The sequence below is a fragment of the Corvus cornix genome, chromosome 6, assembly GCF_000738735.6.
Source record: "Corvus cornix cornix isolate S_Up_H32 chromosome 6, ASM73873v5, whole genome shotgun sequence".
In the NCBI taxonomy this organism is placed as follows: domain Eukaryota; kingdom Metazoa; phylum Chordata; class Aves; order Passeriformes; family Corvidae; genus Corvus; species Corvus cornix.
The window spans coordinates 3,196,864-3,213,136 of record NC_046336.1 but is presented as its reverse complement, the minus strand read 5'-3'; the positions used below and the strand labels follow the sequence as shown (position 1 = coordinate 3,213,136).

Genomic DNA, 16,273 nt, shown 5'->3' with positions numbered 1-16,273 from the left:
CCGGCTAGCGCTTGTATTTCAATGCCTTAGAAAGCCTCGAGCAGCCTTGAGAGGTAGCACGGGCGATCTAGCACTTTAGTAGCTCTAAAATCGGTACCTGAATCAGCTGCAGAGCAAATACCATCAGCAGAAGCAAAGAGGGAGAAATATAGCTCCCCGCTCGCTCAATTCCCTGCAGTTGGAAGCCTTCAAATGAGACAGACGACCAGAGATGTTTACAGGAAAGTAGCTGAGCTGAGAGAGGGCGTTTGCCTCCCCTCGACCATCTTTTATTAGGAGAAGGGGAAAGGGGAGGACTGGGGGCGGACCCGGGGTGAGCGGCCAATCAGACACTGCTGAAGAGTCTGAGTTACATTTGGCTTTGCCCGCGCTTGGAACAAAGGAGCTCCGAGCACATGTCTTTGGGAGGGGGGAGGGGAAGCTCAGAACAGGCAGCAACAAGTGCCAGCTGTGCTGGGCAGCCCGTGTCTTCCCCTCCGTGCCATAGATCATGTTGTAGGAGCTAGAACTCCTCCATCAGGGACTCTTGGCTCTCCATCTCCCTGCCCTTTTACAGTCCACGTGGTGGAATCATCATCCCTGGAAGTGTCCAAAAAATGTCTGGATGAGGCACTTGAGGACATGGTTTAGAGGGGAACAGGAAAGAGGTACCTCCAGCAGGAGAATGAGTTCTGCAATCCCATGGAAAAGGGAATTTCCAAGCCTAGAAGAACCCTAGTGGAACCCATGGTTTCTACGAAGAGAGGTTGTACGATGAAGTTCCCATGTAAAGATCATGGAATCACAGAATTGTGTAAGTTGGAAAAGCCTTCTAAGATCATAGAGTCCAATAGTTAATCCAACAGTACCAATTTCACCACTAAACCACATCCCTAAGTGCCCCATCTTGATGTTTTTTGAACACTTCCAGGGATGGTGACTCCAGCACTGCCCTGGCAGACGTCACAAAATACCAGAAATATCCAACCACAGACATGAAACTGCAAATATCAAAGTGACAGAAGGGGAACGGACGAGCACATGCAACAGTGAGTGGGAGGGCACCAAACAGGGGAAAGGCAAGGCTGATGAGAGAACTACTCATCTCTGGTGATGAAAACTGGACTGGAACATGGAAACAAATCCAAGTTAGCAGAGAAACTCCTGAAATAAAGAATTTGCAAAAGAAAAGAACTATTTTGTCCTCCCTATGCAGCATCAACCAGCAGTACCCAACCTCTAGGCAGTACACAGAAAACCAGTAGTCAAACTGAATTAAGGAGGAGGTTCAAGCACAGTGGTTCAGACACTACCAACCACCCAGCAGCTCCCTGTGGCCCTCCTCTGATGAAGCCCACTGGCTGTGCCTGGGCAGCAGAGAACTTCAACCCCTCACCAGACAGATCAACTGGGAAGTACAGGAGAAAACACCAAGAGGCCCAAACATCACAGGGTGTGTTGCAGAAAAAAATTAATTATCATAGTGACAGGTTAAGTACACCTGAAATTTTTCTGCATCCCAGCAGCGCTTCGTGGTAGCCGGTGCTCAGGGCCAACGGAATAAAACAAAGCAGGTGAGAAATTCAAAAATCTATGTAGCATGAAATATCTCTAAGAGACTTGTTTAGTGAAATTAACTAGTAGTTTAATAGAAAAAAGCTTGATGTATGAGAGCGCTCCAATTTCTTCATAGAAATTAACATTTCAATCCTGTTTTTATCTAGAAGTCATTAAACTGTGCAACATGAATTATTGGAACTGTAGCAGAGAATTAACTCTATTCATCAAGTAAGTCCAAACAGTTTAGAGTGCATCTGTAATGAAAAAATAGCTCCACATTTCTATCTCTTCTCATTAAAGTAAACCAGTTTTCCCTCTCTCAGTATATAAAACTGTCTTCTCCTCATGTAATTTATATTACCATAAGCCAGCTCACATTCTAAACTATTACACGCCTCCAATTAATTTTTGCAGCTTTTGCCTGAAAATTTAATGAGATAGTAGTGTATGAACCTGCTGACTCCAGATTACATGTGTGCTTCCAATATTAATGTTGGCATAAAATAATCTGATACATACTTGATGAGAGCTTTCCACTATTGTGAGAGTAGTTAAGGCAATATGTAAACCAATTCCACTGATTTTCTTTCTCCTCCCACCACGTTTGCAATAAAAAATACCCCCAAAACCAGCTAAAATCATCAGTCTGAAATTGCAGAGTCCTGAGTTAAGCACTCATGAAACAGGTAACATCACCAGTACTTCCCTGGATGTTTTAAATTTATTACTCACCTATTAACATTTATTTTAAGGCTATACTTATTTCTAAATGCTTTTACTTTTGAATGCTGAAGGAGGAGAGGGACATCAAGGCCAGGCTGGATGGGGTTTGGAGCAACTCTGTCTAGTGGAAGGTGTCCCTGCCCATGGCAGGGGTTGAGTGGAACAAGATGAGCTTCAAGGTCTCTTTCAGCCCAAACCATTACGTGATTCTATGTTGGGATTTACTTCTCCTAAAAAAGAAGGGCATATTTTAAATCCCCCTCAATGCTACCCTAACACTCACAACACTTGAGAAATCAAGAGTTTGCATTGGTGCTGGAAAACCAAGGGGAGTTTGCATCCCAAGAGTTTCCTTGGTTGCTTTCTCTTTGCGGCTCATTTTAGGGGGATAACTCTTACTTAATTTTGCAAACTGTTCTCCAGCATATTAGACAAATAACCTTTTCTTCAGAAGGACACATTCTTTGAGACTAACATTAAAGGGGAAAAATTGTAATATTCCTTTCCACTGCGACTTCAACTTTTACAAGCACATATTGGGCATAATATGATTTTAATACCTATGTGCCCAAGAGAAAAATTGGCAAATGCGATGCCCTGCAAGATCAAATAATTTTATATATAGACTTTAAAACACACATTTGGCACTCTTTGGTACAGCCCTGAATTTATATTTACAGGAAACTATAAGCTGCTTGGGCTGAGTCATGGAGCCCCTGAAAACATGGATTTTGCACCAAACTGGCAGGAGCAGGGAAGCCATGCCCAGGGAGCTGGCACAGCCTAGAGGTGGGAGCCCAGTGGATTTAAACTCAGCCCCATTGCAGCCCAGTACCCTCCCAAGACCACAGGAATAACCTGTACTGCCTATCCCAATTAAACCATCCCCTTACACCATTAACACCTGCATTATCTCTCTGTTTCAATCACGGGAGAGAAGCTGCTGGATGCAGGGAAGAATTTTGGCTCTGGGAGATGACGTTTTGGGACACGGCCACAGCAAAGCCAGAATGTTCCAGCACTTGTCAGGAGAAGAGGACTCACACCCTCTATGTGATGCACAGAGCCCCAAAACTCAGGTCTCTTTGAAACAGGAGGAACAAACCAGTCAGATAAAAGACTGGGAGAAGGGATGGACAGAAGTGGACGGCAGGAGAAATAATACACAGCAAGTGTGGAGGCCAACGACTGCACACTTTTAACGGCTCCCAGTGGCTTCAAATCAATTTACATTTAAAATAAATGAATTAAATCTGATAATCTCTGATACCACTCAACCTATTTGCTCTAGGGCACTGAAATTCAAATATTCTCCAGTTCTGAAAATAGGCTTTTGCCCGTGTGACAGACAAACAAAGACAAAGAGTGCCCAGCCCAAACGCCACCTCCCTGGTTTTCACACCATCAAATGGCAAAATCACTGCCATGGTGTTCAAGGCATTTTACTACTATCACTTTTGCCCCTTGCAGTCAATCTCCTGCATTTCTAAGGTAGTTATAAAAAGAAACGTTTTAATTCTAGAAAATCACGGCCATCCGGATGACACCAAGCAAACAAAAAAAAGGGGCATCCACTCCTGGCTCACAAGAACCCATCAGCTTGCACCCTGATGCCATGTTGGATGGGGCCACACCAAAAAAACCCAGATGATTGCACTAATTTTGGCTAAAAAGAATCTTTCTGGTTTAGCAGGCAGCTATTTTCAACTGAGATCTGATTTTCAGCAGCACTGTCCTGACACAGTCACGACACTGGGAACCAGTGGTCTGGTCTGTAACACACACGTGATGATGCATATATACATATTTACATCCACAAGAACTCACTGGACTCTCTGCTGAGGGTGAGATTACCTTTTCTTTTACAGATTTTCAAAAATCAACCATGCACTTTTTTTTTTTTACAGAGGCATGTCCTTACACTTAACAACTGCTCGTACCTTTGCGCGTCAAAAGAAACATGTAATTAAATTAAGAGATGCACACACTCTTCCTTTTCTCCTGTCTCTTCCCCTTGAACGCCACGCCAGACAGCAAATCAAAATCTGCATTTAAATAGAATATTTTTAATGTATGAAAGTGGGCGGCCTGAGGGTAAAGAGGTATTGCATTCACTCACCATATGCACAAAACTGCATTTAAAATGTGATACTACGCTTTAAAAATTTATTGAATTTTTTTTTCTCATTCCAATACCTTTGTTTTATTATAACAAAATCTTCAGCTCTACGGAGAATTTTGTATCAAAGCCTGCTAATAAAAAAAAGTGATATGGCATCATTTTATCAATTTAATCTCGAGATAAAGGATGATATTCAATCACATCTCATAAGTCACTATCTCTGGTAATTCCGGCCATTATTCAGTGCGAAATCCAAGCAGTCGGAATTCATTAACATAGGGCTGCTACAAATCTGCATTTTCTAGACTTTGTCAGAAAACGCAGCAGCCCAAACTCAGTGACCTGGATCTAACAGCCTTTCAGCCGAAAGGGCCCCGCTCCCCAATCCCAGCTCCCTTCCTGCGCCGGGACAAAGCCGCCGACCAGGTCACGGAGCCGGTGGGGGCTTCGGAGAGCCCTCCCCGCCGGAGCAGCATCCCGGCTCCGGGGGGAATCGCGGGCACACGGAGCTCCCGAGGCTGGAGCTGGCTCCCTGCAAAGCGAGGGGCTCTCCTCTCCCGCAGTGCCAGCACGGAGTGACATATGTTAAGGCTGGAGTGTCACATCCCATCGGACAGGCCGCGGGGAGACGGCGACCGAGAGGTTTTGATGCTGCGTTATTGGGTCAGCACCTTTGGGGAAAAAATTATTAAAAGAGTGGATTTTGAGGTAACTGCAATGAGAGGCTGCTAAAATCATGGGGAGGTTCACGGGCATGGTGGAACCCCAACCTTGTGCCGCAGGGGACAACAGCAAAACCCTGCCAAAGTCATTGGTGCAAAATCCAGCTGCAGTTAAGCAAAGCCCTTGGTGTGAGGACGCTCAGTGCCCCACTCTGCAGCAGGTTTCCATATCCCACCCACCTCCCCAAGACCCTTTTGTGGCTGAGAGATGCTCTTTGTCCTTTGCTGCCCACATGGCCCTTCTGCTGGCCACCCAGCAGCTTTTCCACCCAGCCAGGAGCAGCCTCCCACCAAAACACTCCGAAACTCAGGACTGTGAAGGGTCCCAAGCAGGAACATGCTGTCTTCCAAGTATTTTCCATGGATCTCATCCATGAAATCGCAATAAAAATAACAATTTAATTCTAATTAGAGCATATTTTACTGACCAAAGACCTCACTTCTTCACCATACAAGCAAGCTGAGAAAAGTTCATAACATAGTGCTTGTGTTTATTGCTGTACAAGGGGTACAGCTGCTATACAGGAGCAGAATCCCAGCCAACTTCAGTGGCACTGGTCCTGGCTACCACAGAAAATCTCTTCAAGTTATCACATTTCACAGTATCTGTAAAAATTGCAGTGATCTCCACTCCACAGCTCAGGTGGGCTTTGAAGCAACCACAGTGCTGTGTTCCAGAGGCACCTTCAACAGGCTACACATCACAGACTCACAGAATGCTTTGGCTTGGAAATGACTTTTAAAGATCATCTGATCCAAAGCCCAAGGCTGCAGAGTGTTTCCATCACCCACAGGTCCTACTCTACTCTCACCAAAGCCTGCAGCATTGAAAAACCACTTTGGTTGGGTAAATTTACATTAGTTTCCCTATGGAAATAAGGCATTTCAGTATGGACTCCTAGAATGGTTTGTGTTGGAAGGGACTTTAAACCCCATCCAGTCCCACCCCCTGCCATGGGCAGGGACACCTTCCACTGTCCCAGGCTGCTCCAAGCCCCGTCCAACCTGGTCTTGGACACTGCCAGGGATCCAGGGGCAGCCACAGCTTCTCTGGGCACCCTGTGCCAGGGCCTCACCATCCTCACAGCCAGGATTTTCTTCCTAATATCTCATCTAAATCTACCTTTCTTCAGCTTGAAGCTGCTCCTCTTGTCCAGTCACTGCTTGCCCTTACCAAAAGTCCTTCCATGGCTGTAGCTGCTGCAGAGCTCCTGCTACTGAAAACAGGCTGAAGGGAAATTACTGCACCCCAGTGAACGCTTCTGTATCAGCATCATTTTCCAGAGATTTGGGTTATTCTGCACAATTCCCACTTCAGAGATCCTTTTCCATTTTCTTCTTCCTTTGGTAGATACCAGTGAAACATCCACCACTGACAACAGCCACACCGGATTACTCTAATTCAAGTCAGACCCGTACAGCCTAGGACCTTGCCTAGGAGAGAAGCATCTCCTAAGTGAGCAGCTTAAGCCCACAGAGCAGTAAAACCCCACCCACAACCACCACCAACCCACTCCTGCTCTCGTTTGAAAAATATTACAGCGCACTGACAGTCACACAGACACAAATCTGCAGCAAAACTCCGAGCCCTGAAAGGTGAAAGTCATTATTTGTGAGAGCAGATGAGGCTGTTGCAATTCCAGAATAAAATGGTAATGTGCTGTTGGGAGCGAGCGGTACATTGTTTTAACGTGTTGTGATATTTATAAATATATGAAGTTTAAATAATCAGATGACAGAGAGCTCCTTTTCATCTCCTGAATGTTTATTATTCTTCACACATTAGCACTTTTTCCCCCAAATGTTATATCTTCTGCCATTTATAATTAATTTTAACAGCTTCTGCAACTTATCCCACAGGTTGTTGCTGTTTCTTTTAAACAGCGTGCTGCTGAGAAATTGATTTGTTTGCTCTGTGTGCCTACAGAAATCACATTATGAAATATGCATAAATGTCATTTCTTGGGCTGCTTCTGAGGATTAGCAAAGAAGAAAAGCTTGCTGAGGAAAAGGAAGAGACAAACAACAACAAAGCCCAACTTAACACTTAAATTCAGCCAAATTCCCTGCCCCTGAATATGGGAAACTCCACGGACTACACTTCATTTACCATTCTGATGGTGTTGTTTTGATACACACACATTATTTACAAATTTTTCCAAGAGCCATCCTTTCACACACATGGAATCAGAGCAGACTCTATCACCAGCACTTTCCCATGTGTGGGCTCAAACAGGCCCTTCCTTTCCATCCCAAGAAACCACAGCTTGCAGCTCTCATTGTCCACAGGGTCAGCACAGAGCTTGCAGATGGCACCTGAGACGGTCAGGCTCTCAAAAGGTTTTATTACAAAAAAAAAGGCATCACAACTGTGCAGTCCAACATCACAGAATCATAAAATAACCCGAGTTGGAAGAGATCCACATGGATCATCCAGCCCAACTCCTGGCCCAGCACAGGACAAGCCCATGAACCCCACAACACTGCAATAAATGCTGTGATTCCAGACCAACAAAACACAGCAGCACCCACAGATTTGGATGAAAACAACTTTTCCTCAAAGTCTGGAGCAGGACCTGCCCTGCCCTGCCCAGCAGAGGCTCCCACACGTGCTGGAGGATGCAGTGGAAGCCTGGGAGGGAAGGCAGCTCTCCCATGCTATCTCCCACTGCAGAACATATTGAATGACATGTTCTGAAATGCAAACCAGATATTTTTCTCGAAGACTTCGTTAGACACATCACTCTCCTATATTATTACAGAGAGCTGTCAAAACAGCCTGGTGGGAAAGCTCTTCCCCAGACATGCACAAGTATAAATTGTCACAGTATAAAGTAAATTCCATTAACAGCTACACAGTCATTATTTTGCATAATAAAAGTAAAGGCTCTTCGCTTGTGATCTATGTATTTACGACCATAGAACCAACAAGCACTTTCTCTTTTCTGATGCCTTTGTTAGAATTACAAGATAATTGGTTGCTGTTGCAGATATTAATGTCTGATAACAAAGTGCCTAAGGCAGGAAAGCTGAAGTGGTAGTGAAACAGCACCAGTGACAAACCTCAAACTCCTGTTCTCTGAGGAGTAACCAAACCAACTCAAAGAAAATAGTAATTTTTAATTTGTATCATCACAGACATTATTTGAATGACGCATATTGCAAATTCTGAGCAACACTTTTAAAAAATACACTTCTCTTAATTCTGACAATGAAACGCCCCAAAACTGAGATAACTCAAGCACTCTTCAGTGTTCAGAACACCCCAGTATCCTGAGGGATATTAAAGAATCAGTCCTAAAATAAGCTGGGTAACTTCTCTGCTCTAGAAACAAATGTATTTCCACCCATAAGGGAAAAAAATAATTTTGAAATAACTGAGTTATCAATGATTAGTGCCAATGAATTCCCAAAAAGCCTTCACTTCCAGAGCATGTCCATTCTGGTTGGAAGCAGGAGCGATGATACACAGGAATACTCAGCTCTGCCTGAGTTTACACACAGTTGTGTTTATGAATAAAATTGCAGCTTCAAGTCTCAGCCATGATGAGCAATTGGGAGCCTGGCTGTTATAAATACCATGCCAATTGCAGCAAGCTGGGTTGGGGATAGTGTATATTATTTATTACAATTCAGTCTGTCATGGAATTAAGCACATTGAGCCAATTTCAATATGAGCACTGAGTGAAGAAGAGATTACATTCAAATGAATAAAGTTGCTCTGAAAGCAAAACAATGTCATCTGGTAGCTTTTTTTTTTTTACTCCATGAACTGGCTCACAGATAGGTAAAAAATAACCTGCAGTTACCCACTCTGCACCTTCTCAGTCCCCTCTCCCTTCCTGTTGGGAAGTCAGGGACATTTCTGGCATCTCCTCTGGGAAAAGTGATGGCAAAGCTCAAGGATGCCAAGACCCCAAGGTGTAAATAAGAAAAACAAACATCTGCATCTGCTGTTAGAAAGGATTCCTCACGACAGCTGTTCACTTTTAGTTTTTTAATTATTCTTCTGTGATGGACACGATACCACTAATTTAATTTCAACTTGCATTTCCTATTAGTATAATCTACTGAGTTATCTCCACAGCAGTAGCAAAATCACTTTACGGTGAGCTATATCACTTCAGAGTTAATTACATGTATTTTGGGTTTGATAAATGAAAATAGGGGCTGTGATTAATTGAAGGACAATCAATATGATCCAGCTATTAGACAGCTTGATGAGGTATCCAGAGTATGAATATAATCTATAGTAATCAGCTAATTGAAGACTGTGGACTAAAAAGATTTTAGGAAATCCAAGCTTCAAACTGAAAAATATCCCAATAAAATGGATGAAGAAAGAATGCTCACAAAACCAAGGAAGGTTTAAGACCTGTTTCTATTTTGGTTGGTTTTGAACAACAACAACAAAAAATTGCTTCACTGACTTAAAAAACTGCTTACTGTAATAAAATACAGAAAACAAGATGAATTTTGTAAGTGAATCCTAAGCATGTTTCTTATTTACATCCCCCCCAAACTCCTTTAATCATATTTTACTAACGCCTTACGATTCCTGGAGCTGCCAGAGATGGTTAAATAGTTTCATTAAACCCCCTCTGTCTTGGTGTAGCCACATCCTCGATCAAATTAAACAGTCAAATAGTTGAACAAATGAACCTTTTCCATCTCCTCTGACATGAAACCAAGTGCGCAAAACAGACATATACCAGTGTGGGTTAGGCCTGTGATTCCAAAGGAGAGCTCGGGAAGGGAGAAAATAATCAATAGGAGCAAAACCAGAGTGTTCCACGTTCAGAAAAATATGGAATTGGCGAGTGCAATCCGTCCAGCATCAGCATAAATGCTGACAACTGTTAATCTACTGTAACCCTGATTAATGGTTGCAGTTGTCCATTAATACCAGGCATTTTAACTTACTACTAAAATTGATTAGTCAGTTAAGAATTCAATCCTAATGCTCAATAAAACTGCACTCTCTCTGCAAACGCAGCGTGGAACGAGGTGATGCATCCAGCAGCACTCCCAGGCGTGAGGAGGGGGCAGAGGAGGGGAGGAGCACGGTGCTGCTCCTGGCTGGCACATCCCTCTCCATGCTCCACTCTCCTGAGCTGGTGTCAGAGGTGGAGACACCCATGGGTTCAGTACTTTGGGGAAACCCAGCTGGGCAGGCTTGGGGGCAGCATCTCAGGCTGGGATGTGCCCCTGGGAAGGACAATCCCCCCAAGCTGGGTATTGTAGATGGGGCCTCCTTCGACAGAGGGGTCTGATGTGATCATCCCAACTCCTCCTCTTCCCCCTCAATGCCACCCTGTGTTTTTCTACCTTTTCCAACCCGTAATTTCCATCACTATTATGTTTTTCCTACCCCGTTTGCCTTCCCAGCACCAGCCACAGTTCACTGTGTACAGAAGGGACTCAGCACACACCAAGGGGGAAATGTCAGTTCGCCACATCGCTTGTTTCTCCCCAAATGTAACGTGGGGGTACAGGATTTCACACCACATTACAGCAGCGCTCCACAGCCTGCAGTGCCATGGCCACAGATCTCTCCCAGCTCCTGCTGCAAACTCTTCCTTCCAGGGGGCCCTCTGCCATGGATACCTCAAACACCTGATGCAAGGATTTTAGCATCCAAAAATCAGGTTTTGGGCTGCACCTGGAGCCTGGCAGCTATCAGGAGTGCTGGAGAAGGAAACCGAGGAGGCAGCATCAGTGCAGAAGAGACAAACAGTGCCAAAAAAATCATTTGTCATGAGAGAAATACCTTTTAAAAGCAGTCTTCAAATTCAGCTTAGACAAAGGAGATGTTTTCTGAAGTAATTCTGAGGTTCTCTTTGCCAAGGGAGATATGCTTTAGAACCAACATTACACTCCTGTTCTGTTAGGTCACCTTAAAAATCATGAAATCACAAAATCAGAGATTGGTTTGGGTTGGAAGGGACCTTAAAGATCATTTACTTACAGCCCCCTGCCATGGGCAGGGACACCTTCCACTACACCAGGTTGCTCCAAGCCCTGTCCAACCTGGCCTTAAACAGTCATGGTGCTCACAATCCTTCCAGGGATGGGGCAGCCACAGCTTCTCTGGGCAACCTGTGCCAGGGTCTCGCCACCCTCACAGGGAAGAATTTCTAATTTCCAATCTAAGTCTACCCTCATCCAGCTTGAAGCCATTCTCCCTTGTCCTATCACTACATGCCCTTGTGGAAAGTCCCTGATGACAGGGATAAATGACAGCTAAAAAATAACCCTGGAAGCAACAGAAGGAATCTGCTTTCCGCACTGGCAGCACCAACTCACAGCTGCGGATCCAGAGATCCCAGTCTGACCTCTGCACATGATTATGGAGCCATCTTCCTGGAAAGGTTCTCTAAGCACACCCTCCTCCAGCATCCCTGTAAAAGCAGGAGCCCCTGGAGATAAGAGCAGTAATTTGGAGCACTCAGGGAGTGCAGAAGTGGAGCCTGGGGTAAGATGCACAGATGATGTTTCCAATTAACATTTTCTAAGTGCTGTTGAAAGCAGACTGAAGAGGTGCTGAGCTCACCAAGCCATGGTCCTGTTCCAGCCAGATGCAGCCAAAGTCTTCTGAAGTTGACTCTGGAAAGGTGGGAATAGCATCAAGATGGAATTTAGGTGAATTTCGGATTCCTGTCCATTGGGACTCCCAAGGCAGTTCCAGTCTGATGCACCAGAGCCACAAGAGCTCCCACTGAGAGAAGGAATTAAACCACCACCATTTTACCCACGGCCAAACCCACGGTGGGACCAGCACCGTGCAGGCTGCAGCCCAGCTGTCCCATGGATTCATTGCCCAGTGGTTTGCCAGGATGCTCAGGCTTCCCTTACTTTCACATATGACCCCTATCCATGGGCCCAGAACTGCTAAGGGCACTCAGAGTATTTCAGACACTGCAGCCACACATCACAGATGACAGGAATGCCAGCAGCCTCCGGAGAGGGTCTGGGGCCCAGACACACCGCTCACTGCCCCTGCTACATTAAACATTTCAGAGCGACAGTAAAACTTGTTAACATACTGTCAGAAAGAAAAAATACCAAGAGAAAGAGGAAACTCCACACAACAAAATACCTGGAAGCCACCAAGGACTTCGGAATAAATCCACAGCTGATTCATAAGGACAACCCAGGACACAGCCCGGATTTTTTCATTATTTACCTGACCAGCAGCGTGGAAAACAGTGCTTCTGCAATGGCAGCACCTGAGGACATGAGCTGATTTTTTGTGATCTGCCAGGCTGCAAGAGCAGATGCTGTGGCTGCTTCTTCCTGGAAACATTCAAGGTCAGGCTGGACAGGGCTCTGAGCAACCTGATCTAGTGGAAGGTGTCCCTGCCCATGGCAGGGGGTTGTAAGGAAAGGATCTTTAAGGTCCCTTCAAACCTAAACCATCCTGTGATTCTATGAGAGCTCCTGGTGCTCCCAACCTGCACATCCCACACATGTCATAATTGCAGCAGCACCAGCAATGATGCAATGGCCTCCTCTGCAAAGCCCTTTAATAACATTAATGTCTGTCAGGCCAGCCTTTAAGTATTAACATATGGGGGAAAAGCCAAATAACTTAATATTATTGTGTGTGCGTCTGAAATAACACTCCACAAGGCCTCTTATACCAAACATTAAACCTGCTTAAGAGAAGACATTTGAGCAGAATCAATTATTTTGCAGTAATTCTTCACATTGAATGAGGCATTTTAAGTATAAGTTGTCACAACAGAACTCTTCACATATTTAAAAGCACATTTTCCGTGAAATTTAGTTACAAAAACAATAATATGAATATGAAATTATCCTTTATGCAGCAAAAGGCTTGAGAGCAGATCCTTCCCATGACTGTAGACAGACATACTCACAACATTATACCAAAGGTCCTACCAACACTTCATTTTAAATTTCTCCCCTTATACTCAGGGAATTAGAAAAATCTCTGCCTAGAGGGGATTGTTTTCATAAACTCGGTGCACAGGGGTCTCAGTACAGACAGGAATGTTTATGGAAAATCTGAGATTAGAACATTTCAAACTGACTGGTTTCACGTTGCACACATGTAAATCTATAAATAGCACGGGAAATGTGTGTATGAAAACTGAAGAAATAACACATTGTGAAAAAAAACCCAAGTTCGTCATTACAATGGAAAATGAGCAGTTTTTTCTATTTGACTAAAAATCTAATTTACTACCAAGCTATTCCATTTTGCTGCTAGATTGCCACAAGTGTTATCTGCAGGAGCTTTTAATACCAGCTTGTGTTTACAGCCCTCAGTGCTCAGGCAGGGCTCTGGAGCAGGGTGGGTTTAACCCTCCCAGTGATTTCCCCAGGAGCAGAGCTGTGTCACTGCTCACCGTTTTGGGACCCCACCCTGACTGGCAAACAGGAATTCCAGTGCAACCCAGCAATTTCAAAGCACTTAGAAACCAGTAAAACCCAGGTATCAAAATACTGTGCAGTGCTTTGATGCTCAGGCAGGAATCCCGCGATGCTGGGCTTGATCCAGCTCCTCCTACTATCCCAGAAATGGGCAGTGGGAGGGGATGACACTCCAGGGATGTGCTCATAGGAGGAAACACAGATGCACAGACTATGGGAAGGAAAGAGCATTCCAAGTTGCCAAAACAATGATGCTGGCACAGCTCAGGGTCATGTCCTGCCACCACCAGGATGGGATGGCCAAAGGATCAGACAGCAGTAGGAGATACAGCACTTCTACTGAGCCAATGCACCATTACCTACCAGTTACTCCCAGAGTACTTGCTCTTCAGTAGTATTTTAATAGAGAATCACCTTGGAAATAATGTTGGTGATTACAAGCTCACAGCTCTCATGGCAGAGGTGCCAGGTAGGATTTAGCAGGGGCTTCCTGACCTGCCTCACTACAGGTACTGTCCTTGCTGCCCCTTCAAGAAATCACAGGATGATATGAAATCATCCCATTCCGCCCCCTGCCATGGGCAGGGACACCTTCCACTATCCCAGGCTGCTCCAAGCCCTGTCCAGCCTGGCCTTGGACACTGCCAGGGATCCAGGGGCAGCCACAGCTTCTCTGTGTAACCTCTGCCATGGGTGCTTTGCATTGAGTACAGCAACTGCAGGACATGTCCTGAAAAGGGACAAAGACCATTGATGGTAGGGAGTGGGTCAGCAAAAGCTTTAAAGGCAGCAATTAGGTCTGATGGATAAAATATATAATGCAACATCAAAATTAAATTAAAAATTAAATTTAAAATAATTTTAATTTGGCTGACTCGGGATAATCCTACACTCTACAACATTAGGGCTTTGGCCAGCACTGCAATCTCCTGAAATCTCATTAGCTCAGCTAACTGCACTTTGCCTCCACTTTCTTCTCAGTTTAGATTTAAACTCTCTACAGCGGAGCCCATGCAGGGTGAAAACAAATTTTAAACATCTCGCTTTGCTGAAATGTACTGCAAGTGTATTTTCTTTTGAAAGAGGCAGGGTGGATTATCTTCCTGAAGTTCTTGGGATGTTAATATTTGAGGGCAACCTCTGCCTCTGCAGTTGCGAGGGAAGGGGACGGCGAGCAAAGGCAGCGCTGTCGCTACTACAGAGTTCCTCAGGAGTTCCTGCTGACACAGCTTCCTCTTCATCTCTGTCTCACATCAAGTTAGTAGTCAATGTGTTATTTTAACAGCATGACAACAACTATACAGAATGTCAAATAGTTACCTTTTATCTGGAATTTTATTCCTGCCATATATTTCAATGGAAATATACAACTTAATGTTGCAACATATTTCACGGTGAAATGGGTAATAAAAAAACTATAGACTGTGCACTTCCCCTTCAACATAAAGGAGGAATACACTGAAAATCTCTACTGTTTGCTGCTCTTTGTTGTCCAAAATCTCCACACCAATCTACTGTGTTTGAACTATAAATATTGCTAGCTTCAAGGCTTTTGTTTTTATCTTTTTAATGAAACAAAATATAAATGTAAAATACACTCTGAATCCATCTGCCCAGCCTCAGTTTCAGTTCCAGACTGATGTAAGGATGGAGACAGGACAAACCCTTCAGACCACACTTTGATCCCAACACATGGGAGCCTGGTGTCCCTTACCCTGGAGTAAGGTGCTTTCAAAACCCCAGGGAAGGAGAAAGTCAGGATCAGGAAATTTTACATCAGCAGGTGCAAAGCAAAACCCCTCTGTTGCGTCCTGTACCATTCTGGTATCAGGCCAATGCTGGGGGTGCACTCAGGAGCTCCTTCTGGGGTCTCAAAAAATGCACAGAGAATCCCAGAAGAGTTTGGGTTGGAAGGGACCTTTAAATCCTGTTTAGTCCACCCCACCCTGTGGTGAGCAGGAACATCTTCAACTAGACCAAGCTGCTCTCTGCCCCATCCAGCCTGGCCTTGGACACTCTGAGGGGTGAGGGGTCAAATGCCTCCCTCTGTCTGACACACTAAATGCTTTTAGCAAGCTGAAAGTTCCTGTGTATCTTCAGAGAGATACATTTTCCCTTCTAAGTAAACTACAGACCAGGGAAGAAATATTCCCTGTCATTTTCCATACAGATGACAGCTGGCTAATTAGTGAAATTATAGCTTTGTCAATATCACTTCATTCACTCAACCCCTCTTGCTATTAAAAAAAAAAAAAGAGCTGGAAGATCCAAACTCTTTCACATATTTGTGTTTATCCAAGAAAAGTCTCCTTTTTCAAGGGAGGTCGGATGGGCAGAGCTGTGACAGCCACAACGTCTACATGGAACAGTCTCCAGGACTCATTTAAGACTCTCATTTAAGTTCCCCTGGCTTGGCCATGTCCTACGTGAATAATTATATACAAATACACCTGCTGGGAACATAAGGAGGACAGAGAAGCTTTAGATAGTGAGAACATGAGCTACCTTAGATGAATGATGCCTGGCAAGTTTTCCTGCTGGAGGATGGATTTACCTGAGGACCATCAGGCTTCTGAGCTTTTCTCTCCAGCATCCATGCTGAGTGTGCTTGCTCCATCCTCGCTGTGCACAGAGGCACCTTTCAGAGTACACAGGGACCTACCAAACAAACATCAGATTTGTGATGCCTTCTGATGATCCCAAGCTTTTCTGTAAGCCTGGCCCTGCCCCCAAGCAGGACCTGGCAATGCTGCACACCCTGAGAGCT

At 44.6% G+C, this 16,273-nt stretch overlaps 1 protein-coding gene across 4 annotated transcripts in view; it reads right to left on the bottom strand.

The window, feature by feature from the left end:
* The window catches only part of CTBP2 (C-terminal binding protein 2), a 286,616-nt gene that overhangs the window by 97,209 nt on the left and 173,134 nt on the right, over window positions 1–16,273 (bottom strand). The window contains exon 2 of one of the 4 annotated variants that reach the window (XM_039553603.1): window positions 16,061–16,164. The exons of 2 other annotated variants lie outside the window; for them this stretch is intronic. The gene's annotated coding sequence lies outside the window, so the exon portion shown is untranslated. Of the gene's footprint in view, window positions 1–16,011; window positions 16,034–16,060; window positions 16,165–16,273 lie in introns of those variants that run through there. One more of the 4 variants, XM_039553602.1, reaches the window with a different exon arrangement.